This window comes from Amblyomma maculatum, chromosome 6, assembly GCF_055883805.1.
Source record: "Amblyomma maculatum isolate TAMU_Amacu chromosome 6, ASM5588380v1, whole genome shotgun sequence".
Lineage (NCBI taxonomy): Eukaryota > Metazoa > Arthropoda > Arachnida > Ixodida > Ixodidae > Amblyomma > Amblyomma maculatum.
In genome coordinates, this window is record NC_139349.1 from 99,401,943 (window position 1) to 99,415,698 (window position 13,756).

The following is a 13,756-nucleotide window of genomic DNA, read 5'->3' on the forward strand; positions in this document are numbered from 1 at the left end:
GCTGAGAACTGGCGTATTTCCCTGAATAAACGCCTCCAGCTATCGGTCATCAAGCATCTTTCTCTCTCTCTCTTTCTTGCACCTCCCGATTCTACCGCATCATTCACAACTTTCTAGTACAAAGCATTCGTTTTACACTATGTACAAGCTTAACGGCATAACACCTTCAAGTTGCAGCCTCTGCTCGGGCCACGAGTCGCATCTCCCCTGTTCCTTGCTTTTACGAGCCGATGGTCGTCTCTTTCCATTCCATTTTCTCTGTGTCCTCCTTGCAGCTGTCCATGTCTGTTGTTTCCAGGCTTCCTCTCTGGCGAACGCGAAGCCCCGCACGATTTCCGGTAGATGCGCGGTTGCTCCATTGATCCGCCGCCGTTCCCAGGCGTGGACTGTGGCCAGCTACGATGCGAGCAACCCAAAGGGCCACGAACTCCGTAGAGGTTAGCGTTCGCCTCGGCCCTTCGCCGTCCTCGAGGCGCCGATTGACTGGGCCTCTCCGTGCTGCCCTATGCTGGACTTTGCACGTGGTCACAAGTTCGATCGCACCGCGCACGCACGAAACAGAGACAAACAGACCCCGCGTTCGTCCTTGGATCTCATTTCGGGGAATCTAATTGCAACAGTCTGATTTCTGAGCTGGATTTGGAAGCCAGCGGATGTCCTCTTCTCTACGCTACGTGTTGCGTGGTTATATATACACCTCCGTCTCTTTCCATGTTTTTCCGAAAAAAAACGTTCATGATGGGCTGCATTTAAAGTAGCCATGTAAAAACGGTTGAGCCTAGGATATAAACTCGCTGAATTTATAGATTGCATTGTCATCACCAATCACACAGAATACACAGGACGACAATTATGGAGGTTTAAGAATGCCTTGAATCTCAGTTCAGTTCAGTCGTTCAGTCGTGTCCGACTCTTCGTGACCCTATTGACCATGTCACGCCACGCTTTCCGGTCTCTCACTATCTTCCTAACATCACATAACTTCATCTGCAGTGCCTTGAGGATGCCATCTAACCATCGCGTTCGCTGCCTACCTCTTCTCCGGCGACCCTCAACCTTTCCCAACATCAAATCTTTCTCCAACGACTCCTCTCTTCTCATCAGATGACCAAAGTACCTGAGCTTTAACTTTAGAATTTGACCCTCCAATGAGCAGTCAGGGTTTATGGTCGACAATATTGACTGATTTGATCTTCTGGCAGTCCAAGGAACTCTCAAGAGTCTTCGCCAGCACCACAATTCAAACGCGTCAATTCTTCGGTGGTCAGCCTTTTTCACAGTCCAACTCTCGCATCCATACATCGAAAGGATCTTGGTTGGCAGACTAATGTCTCTGCTCTTTACTAGGCGGTCAAGGCTAACCATTGCTCTCTCTCCCAGAAGCAGGCGTCTCCTAATTTCATGGCTGCAGTCTCCTTCCAAGGTAATCTTGGAGCCCAAGAAGAGAAAATCTGTCACAGCTTCCACTTCTTGTCCCTTGATGCTCCAGGACTTGATAGGGCAAGACGCCATGATCTTTGCCTTTTTATTGTTCAGTTTAAGCCCAAACTTCTCACTCTCTTCTTGTACGCGCATCAGAAGTCTCTTGAGTTCCGCTTCACTTTCTGCCATTAAAGTGGTATCATCCGCATATCTAAGGTTGTTGATACGTTTTCCAGCAATCTTCACTCCAGCTGAAGACTCGTCCAGACCGGCCTTCCTCATGATGCACTCTGCATATAGGTTAAATAGGCACCAATCAGTAAGACCATGCCCACTTCTGACTGTGGCCTCTTGCCCTTCATACATGTTCCTGAGGAGACAGATGAGGTGAATTGGAACTCCTATCTCTTGGAGAGCTTGCCACAATCTGCTGTGGTCTACTCAGTCAAACGCTTTCGCATAATCAATAAAGCAGAAGTAGATGGGTTTCTGGAACTCTCTTGCTTTTTCCATGATCCAGCGAAGGTTGGCAACTTGGTCTCTAGTTCCTCTGCCCTTGCGAAACCCAGCTTGCACGTCCGGAAGCTCCCGATCCACATACTGCTGCAGCCTACCTTGGAGGATTTTCAACATCACCTTGCTAGCATGCGAAATAAGCGCGATCGTGCGGTAGTTGGAACAATCTTTGGCACTGCCTTTCTTTGGAATGGGGATGTAAACTGACCTGGCCACTGCAGGGTTGTCCAAATCTTCTGACATAATGTATGCAGGATGTTAACAGCGTCATGGTTGAGGTTTTGAAGCAACTCAGCTGGAATGCCATCAATTCCGCTAGCTTTGTTCTTAGCAAGGCTGGCTAAGGCCCATTCAACTTCACTCTTCAGGATGCCCGGCTCGAGATCAGTGATCACAACCGTCTTATGTTGGGTTTGCACATTCGGGTCCTTCTTGTACAGTTCTTCTGTGTATTCCTGCCACCTCTTCTTTATCTCTGCGGCTTCAGTGAGGTCTTTGCCTCGTTTGTCCTTTATCACGCCCAGCTTAGCACAGAATCTTCCTTTGATATCGTTAATTGTCTTATACAGAGCTCTTGTGTTCCTTAATTGGCTGTTGTCCTCAACTGCTTGGCACTGTATGTTCAGGAAGGCATTCTTATCTCTCCTTGCTATTTTCTGAGAATCCGCATTGAGAACCCTGTATCTTTCTCTTTCCCCCATAACTTTTGTCACCCTCCTTTCCTCAGCTATTTGCAAAGCCTCTTCAGATAACCAGTTTGCTTTCTTGCATTTCTTTTGCTTTGGAACTACCTTAGTAGCACCTTCTTGTATTATATCACGAACATCAGTCCACATCTCTTCGGGCTCTTTGTCTTCTAGATCTAATTCTTGAAATCGATTCCTCACTTCCACAGCATATTCTAATGGAACTTGATCCAGATTATACCTGAAAGGCCTTCTAGTTTTCTGCGTTTTCCTCAATCGAAGCTTAAGCTTGGCAACAAGAAGCTGATGATCGGTGCCACAATCGGCCCCAAGCCTTGTTTTTACTGCTTGTATAGCGGTTCTCCATCTCTGCCGGCAAATAATATAATCGATTTGATTCCTGTACAGACCGTCCGGTGAAGTCCATGTGTACAGGCGCCTCTTGTGCTGTTGAAAATGAGTATTCGCTATGGTCAGGTTATTTTCTTGACAAAACTCTACTAGCCTCTGCCCAGCTTCATTTGGCTCACCAAGACCGAACTTGCCTATAATTCCGGATCTAGTGGTACAGCAAAAGCTGTTGTCGCGTCTGAAGGAAGAAGGAAAAGAAAATACACAGTCCTGCTACTGGTTCTGTAACTGAGCCACCTCCGCTGCCTCATGCGGACAAGAGAAAATAGAGAAGAAAGAAAAAAAGGGGAGGGGGGTGGGAAACGCGCGTCAGGACAGGCGCCGTCAAACAGAGAAATGGTAGCGGGTGTGAGTGAGTGAGTGAGTGAAAAACTTTATTAAGTATATTTAAGGGAGGGGGATGTGTAGGTGGGGTCCCTAGTCCGGGACTCCAGCGGCTGCCGCTGCTACCCGCGCACGTGTCACGATGGCCCGTTGGGCCTCTAGTCCAGAGCTGGATAGGGCAGCCTCCCACCCCTCAATTGTTGGCACTGCATTCGGATCATCTCGAGGATTGTGTGGGCAAGTCCACACCATGTGGTGCAGGCCTGCCTTTTCCCCGCAATATTTGCATTTGGGGTCGCAGAACCCGGGGTGTATTGTGTTTAAACGGGCTGGTGTGTTATATGTACCTGTCTGTAGGTGTCGCCATCTAACTTCCTCCGCTTTGGAGAGCCCCTTGGCTGGGGGTGGATATTTTCTGCGAGAGAGTCTGCAGTGCTGTAACCTGCAATGACGGCCTGTGAGTGCGGCACCTATAGCCTTATAAACATCACCGCCTTCTAACAGGTGGGAATCAAAGTGGAAAGAGAGAAAGATGTACAGTAGTGCAGGGCTACGGAATAATTTCAGTCAATCACCTAGTGTTCTGTAACATGCATTGAGAATTAACGTACAGCAAACAGACGCCGCTGCCAGTCGCGTTCGAACACCGGTACCAAGGAACGTTATCGGTGGCCTTAGCCACTGCTGCGTCGCTATGGGGCTCATAATAATTAATAATAATAATTGGTTTACAGGAAAGGGTAGGCGTGGTGTTTGCCACACTTTACCGCAAATATGTGAAACCCATCGTAAAGGAAGGGAGGGAGCAGGGGAGTGAAAGGGAAAGAGAAATATGTGCCGTTTGAGGGCTGCAGAGTAATTTCGACCACCTGGAGACCTTTAGCGTACGTTGACACCATACAAATCAGGTCTACCTCTTCGTTTATATGAGGCTGGACACCACGGAATCGCGCAGGCCTACACGTAATTAAGTAAAGGTTACTTGAAGGTCATATTTAGCGCCACCTGGAAACCGCATGTACGTAGCGTAGTGAAGCTTTCGTTTGAAAAACGCCAGACGACGAGGCGATGAGCAGGACAAGCGCTTCTGAAGTGCAGTAATGTCTTGAATCTGAGCCAAATAATATTGGAAACGTATTAAAGAACGGACAACTGTTTTCGCAAACAAGCAAGTCCACTCCTAGAGAACATTCAAACTTGCGCCCTCCTTCTTCTACTATACGCCTACGTACCTAGTCATAGGAAGTACGCATCAGGTTATTTTAGGCGTCCGCGGCAGTAGTGGAGGTGCCTATGTCAGCTGCGTCATGCTGGCGCGTCATGAAGCTCAGCCTATTGCGGCCATTTCAATTTTCACTCGCGCCAGCAGCCTGGAAGCTGGGCGAGGTGGAGGAAACTCAGCCACACCGCCTGAAAACAGAGAAAACAAGAGTGAGAATTAAAGGCACTGGTGTTCAGATCTCGACTCCAGATAACCATGCTCCTGTCAAATGGTCAAATTAATTGAAATTCTTGTTGCAGTATATTCGTGGAGGAGCGGTGTTTTACGAGATCCATTTTTATGCACAGTTCTGGTCACCATACTAAAACGATGTTTTTGCAGATGGACATCAACGCGGAGCTGAGACCCCTGATTCCATTCATAAAACAGTTGATGACCTTAAGGAAATACCTCAACACAGCTGGGCGCGCCTTGGCTGGTCTCGAGAGCTTGACAACCACGGATATTGCGGACATGACGCACGACGGCTTAGTGACGTTGACAGCTTCTCGCGTGATCGAGTCCCAGTGCGCGGCGACGGCTGAAGATGGCCGGCATCCGGCTTCCTCTGCTTTCCGTGAAATGCCTCCTGGAAAAGTTTTCTTTCTCGTCGCCTGCTTCATGGAATGCGGTGGTGTGGGCCGCAGTCGTCTGCTGAAGGTGCGAAAAATGCAAGTCGATTGTGCGCAGGCGTAGATTTATTTCTTTACCGAATATAGTTGTTACGAAGTTCGCATCAAAGCTTATTTAAGCTTTCAGTACGCGCACCTTCATCTGCTGCCGCACAAATAAAAATGGTGTTCTACGAGGCACTTTAACCGTCGTACAATAAACGCACAGTGCTAAAGAAAAAAAAAAACAGCAGGCGAAGTAGACACCTGCACATTAGTAGAATTACTCCTCATTTGCCGTACACTGCTTTCTTGAGATGTCGCTGTCCAGCTGTGGGTTAATCAGGACATTTCTTCAGGAGCGGTGACAATTTTATTGCCTAACCACCGTGGCTTACTTGCTTAGAGAGTTGGATGTTCAGCGCCATTGTCACTTGAGGCCCTGACTAGAGAGCCAAGATACTCTTGCGCAAATGCCTGCACATAATATGCATGTTTAATAGGAGCAACAACATTAGTGGCTCGCAGTCTAAAAACTTTGTAGAGACGTTTAGAGCCAGCACGAGCTAAGCATGCTTTCGAAAAGTTCCCTGCTTTCATACCATTAGCATTGCTTATATATTCGCATTGCTCACGCGTAATTATGTGGGAAATTACGTTGATCACCTGGATTATGACATCATGTTATACAGGAAGAAAGCTGTTAGACAAGCTCTAGAACATAAATGCATTTGTTATATGCGGCAGGGTCGCCTTTGCTTTGGCAATTACTTTGAGTTATACTTTATGCCACATTGCATCGTGCACAAAAGTTTATTCGTTTCCTGCAGCTTCTCTGTTCTGCTGTGAAGATGCACGATGCATCTTAAACGTAAACTTTGGCACATGTAGGTCACAAGAAAGTCTTGAATGTTAATTTGAATTCAACCTAGATATATAATTTTGGCGAACTTTCCATTGTGACACTGAAGAGATGCATTTTAGATGAGAGTTTGAAAGACTTGCAGCTACAACTTAATATACGGGCTCTTGCGATATCTGCTACGCCTGTTAAATCTTCAAGGAAAACCAAAGATAGCGGTGCCTTTCTCCTCGCTAGCTTGTGCGAACGATAGCCGATAGCATCTGAGACATGAATACCTAGCCCCTAAAAAATATATAAGCGTTCACCGAACTAAATTTCGTTGCAATTGAAACGGTAAGTGTAATAAGCTGCATCCGTGTTGAATGTACACACTTTGTGATCAAGATTGAATTCCGATATGAAAGGAGACAGCGCGCTGGGAAGATATCTGATCCGTCGTGCAATGCTCCAAGCATGTCATTAGACAGTAACAATAAATACCTGTCTTCAGATGAACGTAGCAGAGGGGTTTTGTATAATCTCGCACATACGCGAAAAAAGTAGTCTATCGCGAGCGTATGTCACTGTCGCATCTGGGCAAATCTTTTCGCTTGTTTCAAAATTCCCTTCATCAGACACAGGAGGCAGGAACCATAAGCACTCCTGAAAACAAGTTGGATTTGGTTAGACTAACGCAACACGTGTACGACCTGGATGTTTCTTAGAACAAAACAGATGAACAAAGCAATCCATTTCAAATGGCAACTAGGCGCCGCCAAAAATGAAGATATCTCCACCCCGTGCTGTGTTACAGTACTCGAGGGCAGGCATATTGATGTACAGTGCATGGTCGTCTACTTCTGGCTATAACGTGGTCACATGCTTTCAAAGTGCCATTGTGTCGGACCTCGCCTCGCACTGAAGCTAAGCGGCAAGCAGTGCGAAGTACCACTTTCTGGTCCCTCTTTGATTCATCGCTTTGTTTCGATATGAGCCAACGTCGGATATGCAATGTTGCTTTAAACGTAGAGACCATGTTACGGCTACAGGTGGATGGCCCTATGCATACGGACATCACTAACTCAGCCCAGCACTTGCAATATAGTCGCATGCCTGCTGCTGAGCAGTTTAATTTCTTTTCTGTATCTATCTTCGTTGTAATAGAGCGCACGTTAGCAATCAGTAACTCATGCGCATTGAAGCGGAAGTCAGGGAGACGGACCCATACCCTGTTTTTAGCGGACATCGCTCGGAGCCTTTCACTGGTGCCTTAACAGGAAATTCACTGAGCGGGTAGGTGACGAGGCTCCAGTGGTAAGCTCCCGTTTTTTCCTTTTGCTAGGTGTTGACAAGTGTGTTAAAGAATTACATTTATCACTCAGAGTAGATATAAGAGCAGTTCAAAAGAAAACAAACTAAGTTTAGAATATGGTCTTTGCGTCCCCGGTAGTTGTTTATATATATAAACGGTTTTCTGTCCTTCACTACCACATTAATTTAGGTCATCGCAGTAGAAACATGGTAAAATCATTACAAAGACGACCCAAAATGCGTGTAAGTCTGTACGTGTTGAAGTTATAATAAAGTGTAAGCTCCCAGAGAATCTTTGGGTATCCATTATTGCAGTAAATTTGTTGGTACTGAAGCACCGAAACAGAACTCCCTCGTAAACCTTTCATTTGTCCCACACCTCATTCAGGAGTAGAAGCGCCTGGCAGCACTGAAATGACAAGGAAGAAATATATCGCAGGATAGGTCGAAATGTATTTTTGTATTAATATACGTCGATCTTTATCGCCATGATTCTTTCAAAGCTGCAGTCTAACTCTGGCTCATTGTTTCCAATTTACTTCCAGAAAGCGCACTGCAATGCTATTCTTCCAACGATGCCACTGTTCAAAACATCTTTCCAGTGCACTCCGAAGAACAGCCTCGCGACAAACTACTCCTGGCCAGTGGTTGCTTCGGGAGGTGTGACTGCAGATAACTGCTCAGTCAGTGCTTAGGCCTCCATTAAGGCCCACGACAGGAAATGTGCCATTCAGCCATTTGAGCCTTCGAGTAATGAACCAATGTTGCTGAATGATGACCTTCCGCCGTCGTACAAATGCAGCAGATAACGTGACCATATCTGTGCAACTTTAAATAGCCCTTAAATCATATTATTCGTATCATACGTGTGGAAAGAACATTCGCATCAGCGGACGTTGATGTAGCCAAAGGTGTTGTGCATGAAGGCACGTGATGTCAAGTTATTTCTCTATTCACTGTCAACACACCTAACTCCTGACGCGCTTGGTTTGAGCTGAAATCGCGATTTTAATACTATGTGGTTTCTGTGATATCTAACATTTTTCTTTACTTGTTCTTTTGCCATATACGCTTGATAGAAGCCGTCGTGTTCACCACCACTTTCTCATTCTTTCAACCTTGTGCTGCTAAGAATTTTTATTTAATGATGACACCAGCAAATTCGCACTTTTGTCTGATAGTAGAGTAGATTTTTTTTACTCCAAGTTCCGCCCAGCAGCCGTTTGTTATTAATATCCTTTCACGCCTGGCGTTACCGGGTATTAATAAATGAACTTTATAATTCCGTGTATAGTTCTGGATTGAAGCAGTGGTGAGCGTACCACCTCAAGATAACCTCAAGATACTGACGCTCTCAGAAAAAGTGTGTCAGTCCTGAATGGCGCAAAATGGCGGCGTGAAGTTGTATATACGAAATGAGATCTAAAGTCAATAATGCACTTTTCGCCTACATTTTATGCCTAACTCTTAATACATTCTGCATGCATGCCCAACTACAGCTGAATTTAATAGGGCATGAGTGCGGGTTAGATGGCGGTCCATGATGTATACCAACGCAACACAGCAAAAGACGCGACGAAGATCATTAGACACACACCCTATGTGTCAGCACTTCTGTGTTTACCGTTCTTCGTTGTGTCTTTTGCTCTTTTGTGTTCATATAGATCACCTAAATTCCATTAGATTAGCGCAAATGCTGTGTTGTGATGAGCTCGAGTCCCCAGTAATGGGATCGGTTCCCTAGGTTCGTGATCTAGCAGTTCTACAGTTCCTACTAATTAAGCTCTCGACCTTTTAGTGGCCTTGCATCGCCTCTGAAACTAGCAGTAATGCGAAACAGCTAACAAATAACGCACAGGCGCCTTGAAGACGCATTTGACAGGATCGCCGAGAGGGCAGAACGTCCCACTAGGTGTTGCGTCACTGATTTCTAACGCCTTAGAATATCGGGCACCCACTTTTATTAGTCAGCCTACGAAGTATCTGGAATTGATGATATGAGTGAGAAATGTCTCTCTTAACCAGCCGCTGGACGTTCCTCGAACGCAGGCTGCCCCAAACAGCCACACCGTTCGTCTCATGTGAACAAAATTTATTGCAGAGCTGAAATGCATATACTGCAGTGGAGCGGGCGGGCAGCACTTTTTGTAATGCACTCAAAGCTCAATGTAAGAAAATGCAAAACTATTTCCTTATACGTATCCCACTGTTGTGTATACGGACACTCAAATAGATGGAACGACATGCAAGGGGGGGGGGGGGGGGGGGGGGGCAAGTTGCGAAATGTCTATCCCTACCTGAAGGCCTCTGCACATGTTGTCTTCAGCGAACTTTACTCATTCACTGTTTTAAAAGAGAGCACCTAATTTTGATTTCGCCGTCAAATTCGAAACTTTTGTGTGATAAACAGGAAAAAACATTTTTTTCAGGTTCTTGAATTTTGTTGGTCCTCTACATGTGTAGGTAAATAGTTTCCTATACCGCAGAATAGAAAATGAGAAAATAATACTTAAGTTTAAAAATAACGAGTTCTTAGATCAGCATATCGGCGATGCCTGGAGCATTGTTGCTTTTTTTGCGACAGGTAGAACGAGAAGAATAATTAGAGAAAGAGCGTATAGCAGATGACAGACCAGGAAGAGGAGGACATACACACTTTTTTTTTTCCTTTTTTTGCCACAGGCAGAACGAGAAGAAGAATAAAAAAAAGAGCGCTATAGCAGACGACAGACCAGGAAGAGGAGGACACACACACAAGGGTAAATGGGGTACGCCTCTTCCTGGTCTGTCGTCTGCTATAGCGCTCTTTCTCAGACAATGAATAACCAACTCGCTCAGCAACATACCCTGTTCGAGAAGAAGAAGATTGTTTGCACTTTATGAAGAAGAACTGAACAAGGGTAAATGGGGGTACGCCACAGTTCGCAGATGAGCCAACGTTTCGACAAGTGGACTTTTCTTCGCCCCAGACGAAGACAAGTCCACTTGTCGAAATGTTGGCTCATCTGCAAACTGAGGCGTACCCCATTTACCTTTGTTCAGTTCTTTTGCCATAGCCATGTGGGATTGCCGACATGGAGGCAGCGGATTTAGGTTAGCCAGTCGGGGCGGCGAGACGTTTTAAACCATTTCAGCGCGGTGTAGACCATATCGTCCAACGCTTCCTCCGAACAGCGTATTCCGGCATGTTAGACCTCCGCGTGTCTCGGTATGTGCGGGTATGTTTGTGCAAACACTTGTGAAGCGCGGCGCTCCGGAGGAGAAGCGCCGAACCTGACTAGTACGAGAAGTACGTCTCATCCGGCGCCAATGTGTCGGCTTCGGCGAGCCCGTGGTAAACATGTTCTATTGACTAGAGTTGCGATCTTTTAACACTCTTCCCTCTCCCTCAAAGTACCGAGTGTATGAAAGCGGTGGTCACGCACGCTAAAGAGAAGCCGTCGAGACAACTGCTGTGTGAACGCGTGTCTTGTATTTTGGGACCTTCTTCTCTTGCCGTTTTGTGAGATACAACAAAATACAATAGAGATACAAGCTCTATTTACAGAAGCTGGTCAAATGGAGCAAGAAGACACGGTACACTCCACGAAGAAGACAGAAGAAGAAAAGAAGGGAAGTATAAGATTCGAACGACGCCAAGAAGACACGGTACACTCCACGAAGAAGACAGAAGAAGAGAACAAGACGGGAAGTAAGACGATTCGAACGACGCCAAGAACAAGAAAACAGAAGAAGGAAAGAAGACAGGGCGCATGTGTAGTGGTGACCTGCACCCGGCACGGTTACCTTCGCTTTACAAGCGTTTTATGTTAAACGGCCCTTCGTATTTTGCCGGGACTTTCTGACTCTTTCCGCGGTAATATGAGTCGCCAGGCCAACGCTACACTTGGGGTCGCGAACCTCTTGCAACACATACGCACTGCTGGTACGACCTCTAATGGTTCTAACAGAATCTGTAAGGCCTAAAGTTAAATGTATGCACAAACTTGGTGTCATAACGCGCATTCGATCCCTGGCTCATTTTCATATACCTGACAAACTGCTTTTTTCCAAACAGGCGGCTTACTGCTGATAACCTGGCTGTTTTGAAAAACTGTACTTCAAGACAACTTTTTTCTTATATAAGTATTCTTTCCCTGTCTTCGTCACTGAAGTGCTGCTTAACTAAAAAGCTTCATTGACGCTATAGATTTTTACCTGCGATATCGACCACTTCCTGTAATTCTTCTGTTGAACTGTTTGAAGTCGCAAGCTTTTTTTCCAAACATATCCGACTCGCCACTACCTATTTAATGCTCGTATTGTCGCAGAAGCCAGCCGGACTAAGTAGGCAAGTTGATTTCCACCAAAGCTCAAGCACCGGTGAAAGAAGGCACGACCGGCTAACCAACTAGTGAGCGAACTCCGCGAGCAAAGACGAGCGCGTGCCAGTCTCTCGAGCTGGACCACATGGCGGTGCCAGTATGTAACATTGCGGCAGTATTTATATCGTCGTTTATGTACAAACAGTAGTGCATTGCTTGAACCAGCTGCGACCAAAGCACGCACCATAGTTTACAATCAATACGTATACGGAAGTGAACGATGGGGGGAGAAGGGGTTGTTTTCTTATCATTATAATAGCTTTTGGAAAAGCAGCAGTCACTTGTGAAGTATTCCCTCTCACGACTGCCCTATCAGTATATCCATATATCTGACGTTTCCACACCCACTGCACTAGCTCCAACATAAGTACATACACCCTGTTCGTATCTTATTCCTGAGAGCTGGACCGCGGCCCCCTCTGCACCAAGCGTCTACGCCCAGCACTGTGTCATCTGATTCTTTGCCCACGTGCAACAGATGTTGAGTAACAATCCTTCACGTATATCTACAGCCTCGACGGGACATCTTCAGATAGCGACCTAGACAAGGATAGAGTGTTATTTGCTCTGTCTTGCTGCATTTTGCAACTCTAGCTCAGTGATGCGCTAATCATAGCTATACAAATTTTCCTACCTCGCGAGAACTCCTTTCCCACTTTCGAATCGAAGAGTGATAGCGTTTCGACTGACCGCGTTCTATGCAATCAACAAAACAGCGGCACTGCAATGTGTCCATACATATTTCTCATCAGTCCCTACCCTAATATGCAGGTAGGCCGTTGCCTGGCGCCACCCTTCCGACTAGTACATTCTCATATACGCTCCTCTTAAGCCATATGCTCCCAGGAGAAAGACCAGAATAATGTGTAAATGCGACTCGACCGGGATCCTCGGCCACATCATTTGGGCCTGCCCTTTTTATCCCGGGACGGGCCCAAAATCTGGTACCATAACTCTTGGAGACCGTGCTACGCTGCTCGGACCCTGGTCTCCAGCTGGCCTTGAGCGCCACCGGCCAGCAACGTCTGCCGACCTGCGGTTGAAGCGGGGCCCTCCGCCACCCGCCCCAGTGAAGGAGAGCCGGAGCTCCGTCATCCGGTGGTTTAAATAACAGGTTCTACTTACTTCCGCTCCTTTATCGATATTATTGAATGGACCTGTCGTGCAGTGACAAAACGCGAAATGCAGTAATACGAGGGTGCCCTGTCCTGTGTTACTGCAAGCAGTATTTTGATTCTGCTGTTCAAGTGCTGCGCTTAGCGCCTTTACGAAAAGAGACAAAGAGTAAAGGGAAGGAAATGCGCAGAGGTCAACAGGACAGAGAAGACGTTTATCCATGGGCGCTGATCTTCTCAAAGCGATGAGACAGAGTTTATATCGCCCAATATCGCTCCAGAAATGGCCCGAAGCTAATGGTTTGGTAGTTAACTCTAACAAAGCCAAAACCATCTTTTTTCGCACCCTTAGCCAATATATTACTGTAAACAATACTCTGCATCTAGAAAATAAATATATTGGCATTGTAGACAAATTGAAATCGTCGTTGTTGTATTCAACTATTCCATGAGGGGGTCTGACCATATAATGTATATTGAAAGCAAGCTTACTAGATCTGTAGGTTTCCTCTCTAGACTCGTGAAAGAATTTCCCCAAAGCTCAAGCTTCTTATTTACCACGCTATAATTTCATCACACATAAACTACTATCACCTCGTTTAGGGTACAATACACAAAACAAATCTAAACATCATACTCTGTTTCCAAAAGAAGGAAAATAGACTGATCGGTGGTGCATATGTTACACACTCCACACGGAAACATTAGTTCCGAAATATAGGATTCATCGTGTGCATACCATGTTTTAGTATAGTTTGCTGTACTGCCTTAAATTATAATCTCAATGCTCAACCGGCTTATTGAAGACTATTGATGAACTTAAGCCTTAAACAAAAACGCTTTCACACCAAATGTAAAGAAATATGGGGTTCCTCGAACGAGGACATTAAC